We start from the raw sequence: 21,552 nt of genomic DNA on the forward strand, positions 1-21,552 counted from the left end.
TTCTTCACCATAACATTACATTTTTTATCTTTCTGTTTGAAGCCTGAAATGTGGGAAAAGGTTGAAAAATTCTAGGGGGCCGAATACTTTCGCAAGGTATTGTATATATTATGATTGACAATATCATTGTCCAAGCCAATACACATACAGAAAAATTGCAATATATATCGAAAAAGGATAATTTAATACAAACATTAAATAAATCAATTTAAATAGTAAAAACAATTATAAATTACCCCAATTTCATATATATATTAGTATTAAATATAATTAATGGAAAAAAAAACAGCATAGAAAAATAAAGTGCACTTGCATATATAATTATAAGATTTTGATTGTAATTATTGCAGAAAATCCAGCATGAAAAGATAAAGTTTGTAATTAATATAATCAGCTGGGGGAGTTTGGGAGATTGCCCTATATATAAAGTAACGTGTCGCAGTCAATTGTAACGCATTATGATTGCACCTAACCCAGTGGAAGTACCTATGCAAAAAGGATGGATTAAACTCCACAGACTATAGCTGACAAGGCTAATTAAAGTAAATGAATATACTAGATTCAAAGTATAATGTCTGATATGCAGACCAAAGCTGGAGGGTTCATCATTAACCCCTTCACGACCGGCCGATTTTTCGCTTTCCGTTTTTTTTCGCCATTCTTTTTCTGAGAGACGTAACTTTTTTATTTTTCAGTCAATATGGTCATGTGAGGGCTCATTTTTTTGCGGAACGAGCTGTACTTTGAAATGAAACCATCAGTTTTACCATATAGTGTACTGGAAAACGACAAAAAAATTCCAAATGCAGAAAAATTTGCAAAAAAAGTGCGATAGCACTATGGTTTTTGAGATATTTATTCACTGTGTTCACTATATGGTAAAACGGTAAAACTGATGTGTGGGTGTGATGCCTCAGGTCAGTGCGAGTTCGTAGACACCAAACATGTATAGGTTTACTTTTATATAAGGGGTTAAAAAAAAATCGGAAGTTTGTCCGAAAAAAGTGGCGCACGTTTTACGCCATATTCCGTGACCCGTAGCGTTCTCATTTTTCAGGATCTATGGCTCAGTGACGGCTTATTTTTTGCGTCTCCAGCTGACGTTTTTAACGGTACCATTTTTGCGCAGATGCTACTTTTTGATCGCCTCTTATTGCATTTTGCACAAAAGTTGTGTCAACAAAAAAACGTTTTGGCGTTTATAATTTTTTTGACGCTACGCCGTATACTGACCAGATTAATTGATTTTATATTTTGATAGATCGGGCGTTTCTGAACGCGGCGATACCAAAAGTGTGTATATTTTTTATTTTTTTAACCCTTTAATTTTCAATGGGGCGAATGGGGGGTGATTTGAACTTTTAGGTTTTTTTTTTTTAAAAAACTTTTTTTTTTAACTTTTTTTTTATTTTACTACTCCCCCTAGGGGGCTATTGCGATCAGCAATCCAATCGCTCTGCAGTATCTGCTGATCACAGCTACACAGCTATAAACAGCAGATACGCTTTCTTTCTTTTTCACTGTGCAGCGGGCACAGCGAAAGTGAAAGCAAGTCATGTGTAGTACAGGAGTCATCACATGACCCTGTGCTACCATGACAACTATCGGAAGTCACGTGATCGCGTCACGTGACTTCCGGTATCGGGCGGTAAGTAAAAGTTTACCGCGATCGCGCTTATAATGGCGCTGTTACGTATTGACAGCGCCATTTAAGGGGTTAATCGGCACGAGCAGATAACGATTCTGCTCGTGCCTAGCAGGCACACATCTCAGCTGTGAAAATCAGCTGAGATGTGCGCCGATCGCGGAATGGTGCCGCCGGAGGACCGCGGGCAGTAACATTATGATATTTAGGACGTAATTTTACTGCCCGCGGTCGTTAAGGGGTTAAATTCAGAGATTAGAAAGATACACAGTGTGTATAAGGTAAACTTACTGCTGGAAAGAAGCTGTCCGGTCCTATGGTCCCAACGTATGTTTCAAGGTATTACTTCTTCAGGTTGCAATTGACTGGGACACATGTTACTTTAATTATATTGGACAATCTCCCAATCTCCCCCAGCTGATTATATTAATTACACAATCTTTTTATGCTGTATTTTCTGCAATAATTATAATCAAAATCTTATAATTATATATGCAAGTGCACTTTTCCGAGAGGTGTTCCATTTTCCATCCCTGTAGATCTCACATTTTATGAGGGACCACAGATTCTCTATGGGGTTCAGATCAGATGAACATTATTTTTTCATCTTTTGGACCTTTACTGGCCAGCCACGCTGTGGGTTAGTTGGATGCATGTGATGGAGCATTGTCCTGCATGAAAATCATGTTTTTCTTGAGCGATACCGACTTCTTGCTGTACCACTGCTTGAAGAAGTTGTCTTCCAGAAACTGGCAGTAGGTCTGGGAGAGGAGCTTCACTCCATCCGCAACCCGAAAAGTTCCCACAAGTTCATCTTTAATAATACCAGCCCATACCAGTACCCCATCTCCACTTTGCTGGCGTCTGAGTCGGAGTGGAGCTCTTGGCCTCTTCTGATCCAGGCCCATCCATCTGGCCCATCAAGAGTCACTTTCATTTTATCAGTCCATAAAACCTTGGAAAAATCAGTCTTAAGATAGTTCTTGGCCCAGTCGTGACATTTTATCTTATGTTTCTTATTCAAAGGTGATCGTTTTCAGCCTTCCTTACCTTGGCCATGTCCCTGAGTATGGCACATCCTGTGCTTTTGATAAGTTACGTTGCAGCTCTGAAATATGGCCAAACTGGTGGCAAATGGCATCTTGGCAGCTTCACGCTTGATTTTCGTCAATTCATGGGCAGTTATTTTGCGCATTTTTTGCCCAACACGCTTCTTGCGACCCTGTTGGCTATTTACCATGGAACGCTTGATTGTTCGGTGATCACGCTTCAAAAGTTTGGCAATTTCAAAACTGCTGCATCCCTTTGCAAGACATCTCACAATTTTGGACTTTTCAGAGCCCGTCAAATCTCTCTTCTGACCCATTTGGCCAAAGGAAAGGAAATTGCCTAATAATTAAGCACACCTAGGGTGTTGATGTCATTACACCACACCCCTCCTCATTACAGAGATGCACATCACCTGATTTACTTAATTGGTAGCTGGCTCTCAAGCCTATACAGCTTGGAGTAGGACATGTATAAAAAGTATCATGTGATCAAAATATTAATTTGCCTAATAATTCTGCACACAGTGTATGTCCCCATCCTGATTTATTTGTCCCCGTTCTGGTATACTGTATATGTCCTCCGCCTGGAATATATGTCTCCTTCCTGGGCCACTCCTGGTATATCTGTCCCCATCCTGTTTCATTTGTCTCCTTCCTGATATATATGTCCCCCTTCTGGTATATATGGGCCCCTCCTGGTATATATGTCCCCTCCTGGGATCTTTCTGGTATATATGCCTGCTGCAAAAAGAAAAACAAAACCATTTTACTCACCCTCCCCAGCTTAGACACCATGTGGTGTCCTCTCTGCACTGCTATGCATTTCAGCTCGATGTGCGCCTTTCAGCTGAAGCAAAGCTTGGACAGAGGTCGGCATGACCCCCCACCACTGACGATCTTCCCACTCCTGCCTTCAGCTCATAGAGCATTTACCTTTCCCCACCGGCTACCGCGTCCTCGCCACCTCCATTGCTCTGCTTTGCTGCAGCAGTGTGAGGAGGTTGCAGCTTGATGACCTCATCATGCTACCACACACTGGGCCACAGGTTGCCCAGTGTGCCCTCTCTGCTCCACTGACCCTGGCACCACCACATGGCTAATTTGCATGTGAGGCGCCTGAAGTGCATTGCATGGAAATTAGCCATGTTGTGGCACGGTTGTGACTGGGGCCTGGTGAACAGAGAGGCCCGAGACCTAATAACGCAAAGTAAGTAACCAGGTCAGGCCTGGGCCCCCCTCTTCACTGGGCTCCATCAGTAAGGGCAGAAATGACGGCCCTGCCAGTCCAACCCTGCACACACGGCTCCTCTCCGTACACATCGAACCAACATGGCTCCGCTCCATACACATCATACACACATGAATCTGCTACATCCACACTGTAAGGCTCTGTGCGCACTAGTGCGTTTTACCCACGGATTTGCTGCGGAAATTTCTTGAGAAATGTCTGCAATCTTTGTGCAGACATTTCCCAGCAAATTCTATGAGAAAAAAAAAATAGCTGTGCGCACACTGCGGATTTTTCTCAAGAAATTTCCTTGAGAAGAATTTCTCGAGAAAATTTCTTGAGAAAATGAGCATGTCAATTCTTTTCCGCAGGTACCCTGCGGATTTCGGCAGTACAGCCTGCAAAATCCGCAGGGAACCACCCGCGGGAAAATCGCGGCAAATTCGCGGCTATTCAGCGGCTAATTCGCGGCAAATCCGTATGCGGATTTGGTGCAGATTTTTTCCCGGAGGTCCGGAAATCTTTCACTCCCAGAAGTTTCTCAAGAAATTTTCTTGAAAAACTTCACATTTCTAGTGCGCACATAGCCTAAATCCCTCCTGACCCCACACACAAACTTCACCTCATCCAGCACAGCAGAGTCCTGCACACACTGAGGAGCTGATCATGTGACCCCTGACTCCTCCCCTCCATGTGACATCATCACAGGTCCTGTAAATGCAGAGCAGCCATATATCCAGTGTGCGGCTCTGCAGGAGGAGGTATGTGGAGATTCTTAATTACTCAGCGCATGGAGCATTAACCCCTTCAGTGCTTCCGGTAGTTTTGTGTTTCCGCATTTTGAGACATAATTAGATTTTTCCTTTACATTAGTTGTGTGATTTTGGAGCTGGATTGTAGATATTCTGTGATAAATCTGTGGCGCCCTAGGACCTGGTCGCCACAGCAGCATTGCCCTCCCAAAGGGTTAATGCTGAGCCTGGAGGTAGTTGGGAGATCCATTGGCCAGCAGGTTTAACACCCAACACAGTTCTCCCTCCGGCCAGCAGGGGGAGCTCTGAACCTGGAATTCCAGGGAGCCTTCCTCTACCTGACCAGAGGGAGGAAGTGCAGCCAGTCTGTAGGGAGTAGTGGAAGTGAACAGACGCAGAGTGAGCTGTCCTGTGAATCTGGGGCCTAGAGCTGGAGCAGCTTGGCCCAGAGAAGCAGGAATAGCTGAGAGGCAGCAGAGAGACTCAGACATCGGAGTCTGTGGTTGCCAGGGTATAAAATCCGCCCCTGGTAGCCGAGTCCGAAGGGCAGGAGAGCTGCAAGCCCCTGGCCCAGAAACATCCAAGGTACAGCTGCAGCATCAGGGCCCGGTGTGGACTCCAGCGGAGAAGCACCAGAGAGAGGGTCTGCGCAGCCACCTACAGAAAGAAGGGACGTGCCATCGGTCCCAGCAGCAAAGAGGGCCATTGCTGGATTCAGAGAAGCAGGGTCCTATCATCACAAAGCAAAGTACAGGAGTAGGCCTCATACTCAGCTGGCCAGAAAGATCATCCCAAGTACTTCCAGGCCGACCGGATCCCCATCACCACCTGTAACGGTCTCCCGGGACTGGACTGTTCCCAGAGTAAAAGAGGAGAAGGTAAAGAGACTGTTGTTTGTGCCTGGTTCTTTCCTCGCCTGTCGGCCCTGCACCGTGTTAGCCACACAACACCATAGACTTTCACGGGCACCAACTGTATCCCGGGGCATCGCTCCACCTGTGGGGAGCAGTAACATCATAGCTGCCATAACATCACCCCGGAGTTCTCCCATAGCAGCGGCGGCTTAATAGCCGCATACCACAGGTGGCGTCACGAACATTAACTTCAACTCATCAGCCACATATTCAACTGACACCCACCAGGGCCACGGAGCCGGGCCCAGCCACCACTGACTACCACCGGATTAGTCCGGCCCGGCACCGGGTGTCCCCTAGCCCTGGGGTGGGCGAGTCAACTTTTGGCGTCACGAACAGGATTTCGTGCCCGGTTCCACCGGGTACTGTGCGCCTGAATAATTGCGCTTTAAAGACTGTATTACTGCGTGTTTCACTGTTTGAAAACTGCCGCTGCCATTATCCTCACTGAGCGCAGGAAGAAGGGGGGCGTGCCTGACAAAGAGCGCGAAGGGAGCGCGCCATCAGAGCAGAGCGCTGTTAACCCCGCGCGACCCGGAAGGAAATTTGAAAAGTGAACGGAGCCTGGTAAGGTTCACTAAGGGGGAGGAAGATGTCCGACGCAGAGGGAGGGCAGGTGGCTGCCATAGCCCGAGACGCCGCAGCGCCCGCCGAAGCGATCCCTGTCGCCGTCGCCCCATCCCCCGCTGTAGCGCCGGTAATGCCGATCACCATGCCGTACATACCGGGCGCAGAATGGCTGCCGCAGTATTCCGGGGAGTCCCATACCTTGAGCGACTTCAGAGAAAGCCTGCACAGCTTATTCCGGGTGTATCCGCTGACTGAGAGCCAGAAGGTGGGCATATTAATGGGACAGCTAGCCGGCGCAGCCCAGCGTGAAGTGAAGTCCTGGCCTGATACAGATAAAGGGACAGTAACCCAGATACTGGCCAAGCTAAAGAGTACTTTTGACACCCGCACCGCAGCAGAGATAAAGATGAGATTCTTTGGGTGCAAGCAGCGGCCCACAGACAGCATAAGGGACTATGCCTTAAACCTGCAGGAGGCCCTGAAAGCGGTTAAACAAGTGGACCCAGAGAGTGTACGTGAAGAACACAAACTCCTAACTGAGCAGTTCATAGAGGGGCTCCTGTCAGATGCCCACAGGACCCAGCTGCGTATCATGGTCCTGCAGAACCCTGCTCTGGACTTTGCAAAGTTTAAGGACCAGGCCATCCGGGTACTGAGAGAATCTACACCGAATGACCCAGTGCCCCTCCGGCCTCTTGCTATCACGTACCCCGGGGTGGTGCCTGCAACACGAGCCACTGCAGGGGCTGAGGCGCAGTCCCTGGATAAGGATCCCACTGCAGAGCTCAGACAGCAGTTCCAGGAGCTGACCAAGACTGTAGCTGCCCTTGCCAAGATCGTGCAGTCCCTACAAGTGACCCCATCGCCTGCAAAAATCGAGTTGGCCTCCAGCCCAGATGACGTCCCATGGATGCGACAGAGGAGGGTTCCGCCGACCCGAGGCAGAGACACAGACCGGTATGATTCAACGGGACAACCGATTTGCCGCCGCTGCAGCCAGGCGGGCCACATTGCACGATACTGTCCTTTAAATGGGCCGAGCCTGGGGCCAGGAGCCGACCCCCAGGTGTAAGGAAGCCCGGCTCAACCCCCAGCCGCAGCAAGTATGTGGGAGGACGACCGGTCCTTCCTATTGTGCTGGATGGGATCCCTTTGAATGCCCTCCTGGATACTGGGTCCCAGGTAACGACCATCCCCTATAAACTGTACAAAAGATATTGGGCTGATTCAGACATTGACCATGGCCCAGATGATGATTTAACAATTGTGGCCAGTAATGGTCAGCCCTTACCTCAAATTGGGTATAAAGAAGTAACCATTAAAGTGGGGCGGGTGGAATTGCCATGTCAGGGGATGATAATTGTAGATATTGATCGCAAAGAATCTGACCCGCTGGTAACCATTGGTACAAATGTGATAGAAAATTGTATTGCCGAAGTGATAATTTTGTTGCAGCAGGCGTCTGAAACTGCCAGCTCCGGGCAGCAGCGTGCCCTACAGAGGGAGATCAGAGCCCTGATGAGGAGGCAGCAGGTGGAGCTGGCCGGAGGAGAAATTGGCAGTGTGAGGGTAAGTGACCCCCTACCCATTGCAATACCCCCAAGAAGTGAAATGTTGATCTGGTGTCGGGCAGCAATAGGCCTCAAGGGTCAGGATTACCATGCCTTGGTAGAACCGGTGTATTCAGACAGTAGGCCTGGAGTCCTGATAGCCAGAGGGGTAGCAGACGTCCGCAAGGGGAGAGTGCCCATCCGTGTCCTGAATTGTGGGGAGGAGGAAGCCAAATTGCCCCGGTACGCCACTGTAGCAAAACTGTACACTGTCAGCAACAACACCATCAAAGCAGTGGAACCCTTGATCCCGTCCGACCAGGCGGAAGACAAGGGCTCCAAGGGGCAGCTGGAAGACTGGTGCCAAAACTTACATGTGGGCACCGACTCCACCCCCTCACACCAAAAGAATGGGGTTTACCGGGTGGTACAGGAGTACGAGCGGGTCTTCAGCAAACACCCCCTAGATTTTGGGCAGGTGAAAGGGGTTAAACATCAAATCCCCACGGGTGATCATCCTCCCGTTAAAGAGAGATACCGCCCTGTACCCCCCGCACAGTATCAGCGTGCCAAAGAAATGTTACGGGAAATGAAGGAGGCTGGGGTTATCAGAGATAGTTGTAGCCCCTGGGCAGCTCCACTAGTGCTCGTAAAGAAAAAGGATGGTACAATGAGAATGTGTGTAGATTACAGGCAAATTAACCGCATTACACATAAAGATGCTTATCCCCTACCCAGAATAGAGGAGTCACTAACAGCCTTAAAGTCAGCTAACTATTTCTCCACCTTGGATCTCACCAGTGGGTATTGGCAGGTTCCCGTGGCAGAGGCGGACAAGGAGAAGACTGCATTCACGACGCCGATGGGCCTCTGCGAGTTCAACTGCATGCCATTCGGGCTCTGCAACGCCCCAGGGACATTCCAACGGTTGATGGAGTGCTGCTTGGGCCACCACAACTTCGAAACCGTGCTGTTGTACCTGGATGACGTCATAGTCTACTCCAAGACTTATGAAGACCACCTGAAGCACTTAGCAGAAGTGTTCGAGTCTTTGTCAAAATATGGCCTGAAGATCAAGCCGTCCAAATGTCACCTCTTGAAGCCAAAGGTACAGTACCTGGGTCATGTGGTCAGCGCAGAAGGTGTGGCACCTGATCCGGAGAAAGTCACCGTAATCAAGGACTGGCCAAGACCCACCACGGTAAAGGAGGTGCGGCAGTTCCTTGGGCTGGTGGGCTACTACCGAAGGTTCATTGATGGTTTCACCAAGATAGCAGCGCCCCTTCAAGATCTCCTGGTGGGCCAGCCAAAGCAGGCTAAGAAGCAGAGCCCTCCATTTGAATGGAGCAGCCAACTAGAAACCTCCTTTGTCCAGCTGAAAGGGGCTCTCACGGGAGAAGAAATTCTGGCCTACCCTGACTACAGCCAGCCGTTTGTACTGTATACAGACGCCAGCAACGTGGGCCTGGGAGCCGTTTTGTCCCAGGTGCAGGGAGGCAGGGAGAAGGTGATAGCGTACGCCAGTAGGAAGCTTCGGCCCACAGAAAGGAATCCAGAAAATTACAGTTCCTTCAAGCTGGAGTTCCTCGCTATTGTTTGGGCAGTGACTGAACGCTTCAAACACTATCTGGCGTCGGCCAAGTTCACCATCTTCACGGACAACAATCCGTTGACACACCTGGCAACAGCCAAGTTAGGGGCGTTGGAACAGCGATGGATGGCCCGGCTGTCTAACTTTGACTTTACCATCAAGTACCGGGCTGGCAAGAAGAATAACAATGCTGATGCGCTGTCCAGAATGCCTCACTTACCCGAATCTGGAGAAGACCTGGATGAACTCGAAGAGATAGAGTTACCGGCTTTCCATCATCAGGGCGTTTCCCAGTGTGAGCATGCTGTGGGAGTGAAGCGCTCGAGCCAACACGAGGTCCCGGTTAACCCATTACTCCACCATAATTGGGAAGAGACACAGAACGGTGACCCGGCGGTGCGATTGGTCAAAGAAAAGCTAGCACAAGCTGAGACTCATCTTGGTCCAGATGCTCCAGAAGAAGCCCAGCAGTTGTGGAAAGAGAGGGGACGACTGTTCACCTACCAAGGCAAGCTCTGCAAGAGACACGTCAACTGGCGAACAAATGAACTTGTCTGGCAGATCGTGGTTCCGCAGAGGGATGCTCCAATGGTCCTAGCAGCTTATCATGATAACGCAGGCCACTTTGGGTGGAAGAAGTTGGAGGCCCTACTCCGTGATCGGTTCTATTGGGTGCACATGAGAAAGGTGATCGAGAAGTGGTGCTGAGACTGTGGCCCGTGTAACCTGAGGCGGAAGGATGATGCCAGCCAAAGGTCTCCCCTACAGCCAATTGTTACGAAGCAGCCCCTGGAGTTGGTGGCCCTGGACCACGTGAAGTTAACACCAAGCCGGTCAGGCTATGTGTACGCCCTCACAATTGTGGACCATTACTCTCGTTTCCTGGTAGTAGTGCCTGTGAAGGACCAGACAGCCAGAACAGCAGCTAAAGCGTTCCAGGCATCCTTTTGCCGGCCTCACGGTTATCCGGAAAGGGTACTGACCGATCAAGGCCCTGCGTTCGAGGCGGAGGTGTTCCAAGAGTTTTGTAACATGTACGGTTGTAAGAAAATCAGAACAACACCGTACCACCCCCAAACCAATGGACTGTGCGAGAAAATGAACCATGTGGTTATTGATATGCTGAAGACTCTACCTCTGGAAGAAAGGAACCAATGGCCAGAGAAGCTGCCAGATCTGGTCGACCTGTACAACCATATCCCAGTAAATTCGACCAACTGCAGCCCCGCTTACCTGATGCGAGCCAGACCTGGCAGGTTGCCTGTAGACTTTGAGATGGGGACTGTGTCGCCTGAGGCGGTTCAAGAAATAGAGGATTGGGATACAGAACGGCAGCAGTAGTACCGTAAGGTCCAGGAATGCGTAGAGAGGAGCCTGTCTCAAGCCAGAACAAGACAAGAGCAGCAGTACAATCAAACGGCCCCAGCAACTCCCTTAGCACCTGGAGAACAAGTCCTCAAGAAGAAGCGGAGGACGCATAAATTGGATGATCAGTGGGAGAACGAGCCCTACACCATTATCCCCTCCAACTTTGACAACAGTAAGGTGTGCCTCATAAGCAAGGACGAAGGCAAGACTTGTCAAGCAATATCCAGAGACCGCCTGAAGACGTGCCCTGAGCGGTGCAAAGTTCAAAGGGAAGTGGAGGAAGTTCGAGAAGAAGGGGAAGAGATGATACAAACGATCCTCGGCAAATTCCCCAAGACTTGGACCCGCATAAATGGTGCCGTAGTGGTACCGGTCCTGACGTTCCCACAGTTGGTCGAGCCAGAAACAGAACAGGTTCCGGATCCACCCAAAGAACCGTCCGCCCCGACACGCGGTGACACGCCAGCAGTGGAACAGGAGGATCAACCCCCTGTCAGTGGTGAACCTGTCATACCCTTGGCGACTCCTAGACCACATAGGCAATCATCATGCATACCTATTGGGGTTAGGCCTACCGGTAGTGCTGAGATAGGAGACACACTAAGTAGTCAGGGACAAACACCAGAGCTACGCAGGTCTCAACGCAGCACTCGGGGACAACCCCCTCTAAGGTATAGGGAATCAACTATATAAAGAAAGAGTATTTATTAGAATGTAAATAGTTATGTGAAAAGTCTGTAATGTCGGGTACAAAATGTTTTTTTTTGTGATTGCGAAAATGGACAATTGGGCCACTGGACTATGGGTGGCCAACACCTAAATTGTTTATAGTTAGCACCAGTGTGCTCAACACCCCTGAAGAAAAACCCGTCCGGCGTGCATAGAGTGGGGTCATCAATGCTCTGACGCACGCCCAGAGCCTACGTTGGGGGTTTGATCGCGGCGGGTCCCCCATGGAGCAGTGTAATGGACACCCGGCAGGGAGCCACACTGGACTCTTATAGTACTGTCTGAAGTTGTAACGTTAAAAATAATGTGCCTCCCATATTGGGATGAAATGTATGACATGTTATGTTTTGTTTCCACAGTCCGGGAGTACTGAATTTAACTAAGGGGGAGTGTGGCGCCCTAGGACCTGGTCGCCACAGCAGCATTGCCCTCCCAAAGGGTTAATGCTGAGCCTGGAGGTAGTTGGGAGATCCATTGGCCAGCAGGTTTAACACCCAACACAGTTCTCCCTCCGGCCAGCAGGGGGAGCTCTGAACCTGGAATTCCAGGGAGCCTTCCTCTACCTGACCAGAGGGAGGAAGTGCAGCCAGTCTGTAGGGAGTAGTGGAAGTGAACAGACGCAGAGTGAGCTGTCCTGTGAATCTGGGGCCTAGAGCTGGAGCAGCTTGGCCCAGAGAAGCAGGAATAGCTGAGAGGCAGCAGAGAGACTCAGACATCGGAGTCTGTGGTTGCCAGGGTATAAAATCCGCCCCTGGTAGCCGAGTCCGAAGGGCAGGAGAGCTGCAAGCCCCTGGCCCAGAAACATCCAAGGTACAGCTGCAGCATCAGGGCCCGGTGTGGACTCCAGCGGAGAAGCACCAGAGAGAGGGTCTGCGCAGCCACCTACAGAAAGAAGGGACGTGCCATCGGTCCCAGCAGCAAAGAGGGCCATTGCTGGATTCAGAGAAGCAGGGTCCTATCATCACAAAGCAAAGTACAGGAGTAGGCCTCATACTCAGCTGGCCAGAAAGATCATCCCAAGTACTTCCAGGCCGACCGGATCCCCATCACCACCTGTAACGGTCTCCCGGGACTGGACTGTTCCCAGAGTAAAAGAGGAGAAGGTAAAGAGACTGTTGTTTGTGCCTGGTTCTTTCCTCGCCTGTCGGCCCTGCACCGTGTTAGCCACACAACACCATAGACTTTCACGGGCACCAACTGTATCCCGGGGCATCGCTCCACCTGTGGGGAGCAGTAACATCATAGCTGCCATAACATCACCCCGGAGTTCTCCCATAGCAGCGGCGGCTTAATAGCCGCATACCACAGGTGGCGTCACGAACATTAACTTCAACTCATCAGCCACATATTCAACTGACACCCACCAGGGCCACGGAGCCGGGCCCAGCCACCACTGACTACCACCGGATTAGTCCGGCCCGGCACCGGGTGTCCCCTAGCCCTGGGGTGGGCGAGTCAAATCTGTGTGTGGCTATAAGTTGCATTGTGTGTTATACCGGGGGCAGGACGGGGCCAGGACTGGATGTAGTGATCATGTGAAGCCGGTAACAGCTCCGGAGATTTCTTACATGGGATCTTTCTGATGTGACATCGTCATCTTCTCCCCATTCAGGTCCCTACAATATCGGATCCTCTCAGATCTTCTATATAAGAGAATTCTCCTGATTGACCCATCAAGGATGGATAGGGACAGGGACAAGATGGTGGAGAGGATATTACACCTCACCCTAGAGATCCTCTTCCGGCTTACTGGAGAGGTGAGAGATTCTGATGACGTCACATTACATCATTCTTATCTATGGGAATAACAGATGGACAGAACTGGAGAGGTGAGGACTCTGGAAATGTCTGTAGTGAGATTTATTAATGTGTCTCTCCATAACCAGGATTACACAGTAATGAAGAAGACCTCTAGTGAGCGCTGCCAGGCCCCTGTGTCTGAGGGATGGGGAAGACCCCTGAGCCCAATCACGGGGCCTCCACCTCACCCCCTGATACATGAGGACATCAATGACCAGAAGATCCTAGAACTCACCTACAAGATGATTGAGCTGCTGACTGGAGAGGTGACACTGCTGGGAATGCTGGGACATTATACAGTAACGCACTGAAGGGATCGGGGGGTGACGGTATCATTGTATGTGTCAGGTTCCTATAAGGTGTCAGGATGTCGCCATCTATTTCTCCATGGAGGAGTGGGAGTATTTAGAAGGACACAAAGATCTGTACAAGGACCTCATGATGGAGGATCCCCAGCCCCTCACATCACCAGGTAATAGACAGGACTAAATACACACGGCCTATAATTATCTGTATGTAAAGAATGAATTCAGTCCTTGTATGTGTTTCATCCAGTTCTATCCAGTGAGAGGACAACACCAGAGAGATGTCCCCGTCCTCTTCTTCCACAGGACTGTAAACAAGAAAATCCCAGTGTTCCTCAGGATGATCAGGTAGATGGAGAGAAGATGTCATGAAATCTCCCTATGATGTGTAGACGGCTGTGAAGGTCTTGTGTTCAGTCTTGTTTTATCCACCAGTATTGTTCACTGAACAGCCAATTTATTAGAGACAGATGACCAAAAATTCTTTCAGTAAGTAAGAAAATATTGTCTGAGCAGATGGATCCACATTTCTGTTACACCATGTTGATCAGAATTTGGCAGAATCAGCTTGAATCCATGTTCCCTTCCTGTCTTTCCAGTCTAGAAGGAGAGTAATGGTGTGGGTAAGGTTTTCTGGGCTCATCCAGGATACTCTAATATGTGTGGATGGCTGTTTGGATATTAAAATTAACTTACTCATTGTGACCAACCTAGTTCATCACTTTATGGTAGCTATTAACCGTATCATAGGAGGACAATGCACAATGTTATAAGGATTGTATAGTCATGGAATGCTTCCAGGATCATGACTGAACACATGATAACACGTCCATCTAACTGCAAAAAGCTATCCTGTCTGCATGGGTCAATATTCCTGGAAAACAATCAACATCTAGTGGAATTTGACACAATGAATGGCTAAAGTTCTGAAGGCAAAAGGGGCATCCAACGCCCTACTACATGTGTGTCTTTAATAATGTGGCCATTCTGTGTATGCTTTATACTTGGTGGAGATGACAAGATTAATTACTATTGCCGTCATGTCATTCTTAGTCGTCAAGGTAATTTGTCTTTTATGCTCTTTTAAATTACACAATTTCTCCATATGTCGTGACTTTTACAATATTTATTTCAGTGTGAAGATCTGACCCATATTAATACTACAGAGACATATGTGAGGGGTGATGAGCCGTGTAAAAAGGAGATTCCTACAGAAAACCGCACAGGTGAGTAGTGACCAGTGAATTCAGAGAAGTCACATGTGCATGTAAGTTTGTGACTTCTTCAGAATTGTACATACTTCTGCATACATTTCACATAAAACAGTCTTATAAGTAAACAAATAGAACTAAATAAAACAATTGAGTCATAAATATTAAACTGTCATTTTTGAAATTAGGAAAGTTATCTAGTGCTAGATTTTTGTGCATAACAAAAGTATGTGACCCTTTTGAGTTAGCAAATAATTTGATGGTGTAATTGGTTCCGTGTTTTAAATCAAGAGGATGACAATCAGTTGTGAGTGGGCAACCTATTTTTATTCTACGAACAAGGGTCCACCTGTGACATACAACCACTAGGTGTCACAAGATGCAACTAGTGGTGGGGAAGTCAAACAAGCCAGAGGTCAGGAGCCAGCAGGTCACTTACGGAACACAGGGCGAAACGGAGCCGAGATCAGGGTACAAGCCAGAGGTCAGAAGCTGGGGAGGTAATGTCAGAGTCAGGTGCAGAGGCGGAGAAGGGTAACAGAGGTCTGGGGTAGGGAGACAAGATTAGAGCAGAGCACATACAGGAGTCAGAACACTCCATGCAGAACAGCAACTATGACTGGTGGTGATTCGCGTGAGATTGCTCTCTAATGAAAAAAACAGTCACCCAAAACGAGGCGCCTGTGAACAGGCCCCTCCCAACACCAGCGCAGGACCCGAGGCCGGGAAACAACCCGTCCACCAGAGAACCATACAAAACATCATCGTGGATTAGAACCATGACACTACCAAAGACTGATCTTCATAACATGTTTGTCAAAGTGTATAATTGCACAAACAAAGCAGATTCCTGAGGACCTCAGAAGAAGAGTTGTTGGTGCTTCTGAGGCTTCAAAAGCGTTTTGACAGATTGTATACAAATAGAAGAAATGGTGTAAAAAAGTGTTTGCCCATTTTCTAATTTCTTATTCTTTTGCATGTTTGTCAGACTTAAATGATTCAGATCATCAAACAAGTTTAAACATTAGAGAAAGATAACACAAGTAAACACAAAAGCAGTTTATAAATCAAGGTCTTTATTATTAAAGGAAAAAGAGATACAAACCTACAGAGCCCTGTGAGAAAAGGTGATTGCCCCCTATACCTAATAACTGGTTACGCCACCCTTAGCAGCAACAACTGCAATCAAGCATTTGTGATAGCCGGCAATGAGTCTTTTACAACGCTGTTGAGGAGTTTGCAGAATTGTTTTAATTTAGCCACATTGGAGGGTTTCCGAACATGAGCTGCCTTTTTAAGGTCTTGCTACAGCATTCTAATTGGATTAAGGTCAGGACTTGACTAGGCCACTCCAAATCTAGGACATGGATTAAATAAAACTGGGCATTGTTTTAAGCTAAGTATCTCAATGTTCATATGTTTTTCATAGCAGTATTACATGTCTATATTCCTACATTCATTGTTACACATATCTTAGCACTACAGCGTGCAACTGTCTCTTTTTTGTTACCATGTTTCATGCTCAGTATGCACCTGTTCACATTAGAACATTAGGAAGTGCCATCAGTCTTTTTCTTAGGGTACAGGAACCTAGACTGGCCTGGTACAGATGAAACAGCTGTTATAGATGGTAATCTTCTTGTGGGCAGAGCAGCATCTCCTCTCCCAGTCAGCGTTCCATCTAAAAGGCTCCACCAACGTTCAGAAAAGATCTTCAGGCTGTAGTCCCTCCCTGATATGATTTCTTTGGTCTTCCTCCTGTGGTCCTGCACTGGAGGGTGACTAGAGAAAATAGAGTTAGATTTATCAGTAATTCGGTTTCTAAGAACCCTCCACAACAGCACAGGTAGTTCCCTCCCTTCTTGATGTATATATTTCATGTGTTACTTTCTGTAAATAAATATGTGAAGCATTCATTCTGTTGTGGTCCTTTCAGAAAACACTGGAGATAGACGGTGGTGAGGGGCTATTTGTCCTCTTTTTTTGTTTCCTGTCCTTATTAGGAAAGGAGAGGCAACATCCTGTGGTGCTGTTGTGGAGGGTTCCTAGAAATTGAATTACCGATAAGTCTAATTCTATTTTCACAGTTTATACTATGAAGGTTTCTGAAAGTATGAGAAAGAAAGCTTAGTGCAAAAAACATATTGTCAACTTTATTATCTATAGAAACTTAGTCACATATGTTGGTATTAGGTGCTACAGCATTTAACTTATGTAGGAGGTCTATGAAACAACCAGGGGCTGGCAACCATCAACTGGCTTGCATCAGACTCTTCTGCAAATTATTTTTCTGATTACCCAGTGCTCCTATATTTGTAAGGGAAGCCATTGTTTCCATTGCTTCCATCACGTATAAAAGAGTTTAAAGAACTTGATTTTCCTGTATTGTATCCTCTTCTTTATTCCATTGAAAAAGTGTACAAAACCCTACGCTTGCTCCAAAGCCATAGATTATTTGTGAATACTTCTCCTCTCCTCTGTTCTGCTCTGTTCTAGAGTGCATGTAGCTGTCTGTGTGGGTATGAGATAAACACCACCTTTTATAAACCGCCACTAAACATATAATTGGAAACAGTTGGTGATAAACATTGTGAGAGGGAATCTGCCATTAGGATTAACCTTCCTAAGCCATCTATATGGACATGTAGGTCATAGAAAGTTGAATAAACTGATACTTTGATATCTGTGATTCAATGTCTTACTCCAGAGAAATCCACATTTTTCTTAATTTATAAATGAGCTGTTAAAATGGGCTGGACATAGATCTTCCTGAGAATCTGCCTTCATAGCTTATTGTAAATACAAGGGGGCATTACCAGTGTGAGACATGTAATGACTGATAGTCTGCTCTCATGAGCTCACTGCAGAGACCTCTTTCATTTAAAATAAGCTCTGGAAGCAGATTCTAAGGGAGGTATATGTCCGGCCCTTAGATTTTAACCGTTCATTTTCATATTAAGACAAATTTGAAATTCTCTGAAATAAGACATTGGACCGCAGATATCAAGGTATCATTTTATTTAACTTTCTATGACTTGCATGCTTATATAGGCAGCTTAGGAAAGTTGATCTCATTAACAAATGACCTTCAAGCATAAAACCATGGAGAAGACTTCTTTAACAGAGAAGTGAAAAATTGAACAACCTTGTGGCCAAATATCTTAATTATTAGTGCTTGCTTTGTGGTCTACTGTCTTAAGCTGGTGTCACACACAGCGACAACGACAACGACGTCGCTGCTACGTCACCATTTTCTGTGACGTTGCAGCAACGTCCCGTCGCTGTCGCTGTGTGTGACATCCAGCAACGACCTGGCCCCTGCTGTGAGGTCGCCGGTCGTTGCTGAATGTCCAGCTTCATTTTTTGGTCGTCACTCTCCCGCTGTGACACACACATCGCTGTGTGTGACAGCGAGAGAGCGACGAAATGAAGCGATCAGGAGCCGGCACTGGCAGCTGCGGTAAGCTGTAACCAGCGTAAACATCGGGTAACCAAGGGAAGACCTTTCCCTGGTTACCCGATGTTTACGCTGGTTACCAGCCTCCGCCGCCCTTGCTGCCAGTGCCGGCTCCTGCACTGTGACATGTGGCTGCAGTATGCATCGGGTAATTAACCCGATGTATACTGTAGCAAGGAGAGCAAGGAGCCAGCGCTAAGCAGTGCGCGCGGCTCCCTGCTCTCTGAACTGTGACATGTAGCTGCAGCACACATCGGGTTAATTAACCCGATGTGTGCTGCAGGAGAGCAAGGAGCCAGCGCTAAGCGTGGCTCCCTGCTCTCTGAACTGTGACATGTAGCTGCAGCACACATCGGGTTAATTAACCCGATGTGTGCTGCAGGAGAGCAAGGAGCCAGCGCTAAGCGCGGCTCCCTGCTCTCTGAACATGTAGCACAGCGACCTTATGATCGCTGCTTCTGCTGTGTTTGACAGCTAAGCAGCGATCATAACAGCGACTTACAAGGTCGCTGTTACGTCACCGAAAATGGTGACGTAACAGCGACGTCGTTGTCGCTGTCGTTTAGTGTGAACCCAGCTTTAGTCAGTTGATAATTGAATTGTATTACACTTTTGTATAAAAATGTTATAAAATAAATAAGACTATTAATATAATTTCAGTGCACTGATTGAAAAATTATAACATGTGTTATATTTTTGGCAGATGACAATATCAGAAGCTCGGAAAGAAATCTGATATTTTCAGATTTTGTATCTAATGATTGTGGCATCACTCCAGTTAAATGTGAAGAACATGCCTTTGTCCTAGAACTACCTCCTGCCATTGACAGAAAAAAAATATCATCTGATCCTTTACAATGGGTCCTTTCTTCTACTTTATCAAAGACCAGTATTCAAAAGAAAAGTCACACAAGGGGTGTTGAATATCAAATGGCTCACATAGTGGAGAAACCATTTTCCTGTTCAGAATGTGAGAAAAGTTACAGTTTTAAATCAAGACTTGTTGCACATCAGAGAAGTCACACAGGGGAGAAGCCATTTTCATGTTCAGAATGTGGGAAATGTTTTAATCTGAAAACAAATCTTGTTACACATCAGAGAAGTCACACAGGAGAGAAGCCATATTCATGTTCAGAATGTGGGAAATGTTTTCTAATGAGATCACATCTTATTACACATCAGAGAAGTCACACAGGGGAAAAGCCATATGCATGCTCAGAGTGTGGTAAACATTATAGCGAGAAAGCAAAGCTTGTTACACATCAGAGAAGTCACACAGGTGAGAAGCCGTATTCATGTTCAGATTGTGGGAAATGTTTTATAATGAGACCCCATCTTATTACACATCAGAGAATTCATACAGGGGAAAAGCCATTTTCATGTTCAGAATGTGGGAAATGTTTTAATCGGAAAACAAATCTTGTTACACATCAGAGAATTCACACAAGGGAGAAGACATATTCATGTTTAGAATGTGGGAAATGTTTTAAATGGGAAACAAATCTTGTTACACATCAGAGAATTCACACAGGGGAGAAGTTGTTTTCTTGTTTAGAATGTGGGAAATGTTTTAATTGGAAAACTAATTTTGTGAAACATCAGAGAAGTCACACAGGGCACAAGCCATTTTCATGTTTAGAATGTGGAAAATGTTTTACAGAGAAATCAAAACTTGTTACACATCAGAGAATTCACACAGGGGAGAAGCCATTTTTATGTTCAGAATGTGGAAAATGTTTTACAGAGAAATCAAATCTTGCTAAACACCAGAGAATTCACACAGGAAAGAAGCCGTGTTTACCTTCTAAGTGTGAGAACTTATTAGCATTAAATTAAATCTTTATTACACATCAAAGAAGTCGAATAGGGAGAAATCATTTTCATGTTCTGAATAAGGGAAATGTTTAAAAGAGAAATCTTACATTGTTAGACATTAAGACACATAAGGCAGAGGCCATTTTGTTATTTATTTATTTTTAAATAATTTAATTGCCAATGTGCACAACCCCCCCCCCCCCCACACACACACACACACACACACACATAGGTTTTAGTCAAGTAAATTCATCTGTCTACAAGAAAAAGGAAAAATTATTTAGAGCAGTAAGCGATTGTTACAGAATATATACTAATACCAATAGCCGTTTGTTATTGGTATCTAAATAGTAGAAAGGTGAAGAAGGAAATCACCTGCTCACCTGTGTTTCTAGCTTTATAGGATTTTGAAGAGCCTGAGGCAAAATCGATTGCAAGGTGGTGATCAATTAGAAAAAGGTGGTGCGTTTGTCCAGTTTGACCCAAACATTTAAAATATATAGAAGAGTAATGAATGGATACTGACCATCAATGAGTTTATGCGTTCTTAGTCATGATGAAGTAACTTATTTACATTGAGCTGGAGAAACCCACCTGTTTTTTCGATTTAAATGTGAATCATATACAGTGGTGCTTGAAAGTTTGTGAACCCCTAAGAATTTTATATTTTTGTATAGTTTTGACCTAAAACAATAACATTTTCACACAAGTCCTAAAAGTGGATAAAGACATATCAAACAAATGAGTCTAAAATATTAGACAGTTTATCTTATTAAAGAAAATGGTCCCATATCACCTGTCTGTAGCATAAGATATCTCCCAAGAATTGCTTGCCTCAGGTCATTCCACAAGACCTATATAAAGTATCCCACAAAAATGAGTACACCCCTCACATTTTTGTGTCATGTTGTTCATTAGTGTTACAAGGTTTTAGATGTGAGTGGTGAGCTTGTGGGTTTAATTTTGGTGTTATCCCTCAAACACTCTCTCATACTGCTCACTAGAATTTCAACATGGCACTTAATGACAAAGAATTCTCTGAGGATCTGAAAAAAAAGAATTGTTGAATACATGTCTACATAAAGATGGCCTAGGCTTTAAGAAGAATTGCCAACTCCCTGAAACTGAGGCATGGTGGCCAAAACCATATAGTGGTTTAACAAGACAAGTTGCACTCGCCGATACACCTCGCCATCTTAGACAAAAGTTGAGTGCGCGTGCTCAGTGTCATATCCAGAGGTTGTCTTTGCCAAATAACGCATGAGTGCTGCCAGCATTGCTGCAGAGGTTACAGGGGTTGGTGGTCCATCTGTGAGTGCTCAGACCATAAGCCAGACACTGCATCAAATTGGTCTGTATGGCTGTTGTTCCAGAAGGAAGCCTCTTGTAAAGATGATGCACATAGACAGAATTTTGCTATATGTAGTTGCCCTATTTTATATCTAATAGCAGATTGCCATACTCTCAACAGCACTTAATCTAGTGGACTGTCCCTAGTACATAGAGAAATAGCTTATTAAACTGTCTGTTTATAAAACTCTCAGTATAGTGCTACTGTAGTTATATGT

At 46.2% G+C, this 21,552-nt stretch overlaps 1 pseudogene; it reads left to right on the plus strand.

Annotated features, from left to right (window-relative positions):
- The window catches only part of LOC142311958 (uncharacterized), a 113,335-nt pseudogene extending 92,019 nt beyond the window's left edge, over window positions 1-21,316 (plus strand).
- Window positions 21,317-21,552: the final 236 nt, after the last annotated feature.

The sequence above is a fragment of the Anomaloglossus baeobatrachus genome, chromosome 5 (assembly GCF_048569485.1).
Source record: "Anomaloglossus baeobatrachus isolate aAnoBae1 chromosome 5, aAnoBae1.hap1, whole genome shotgun sequence".
Classification (NCBI taxonomy): Eukaryota; Metazoa; Chordata; class Amphibia; order Anura; family Aromobatidae; genus Anomaloglossus; species Anomaloglossus baeobatrachus.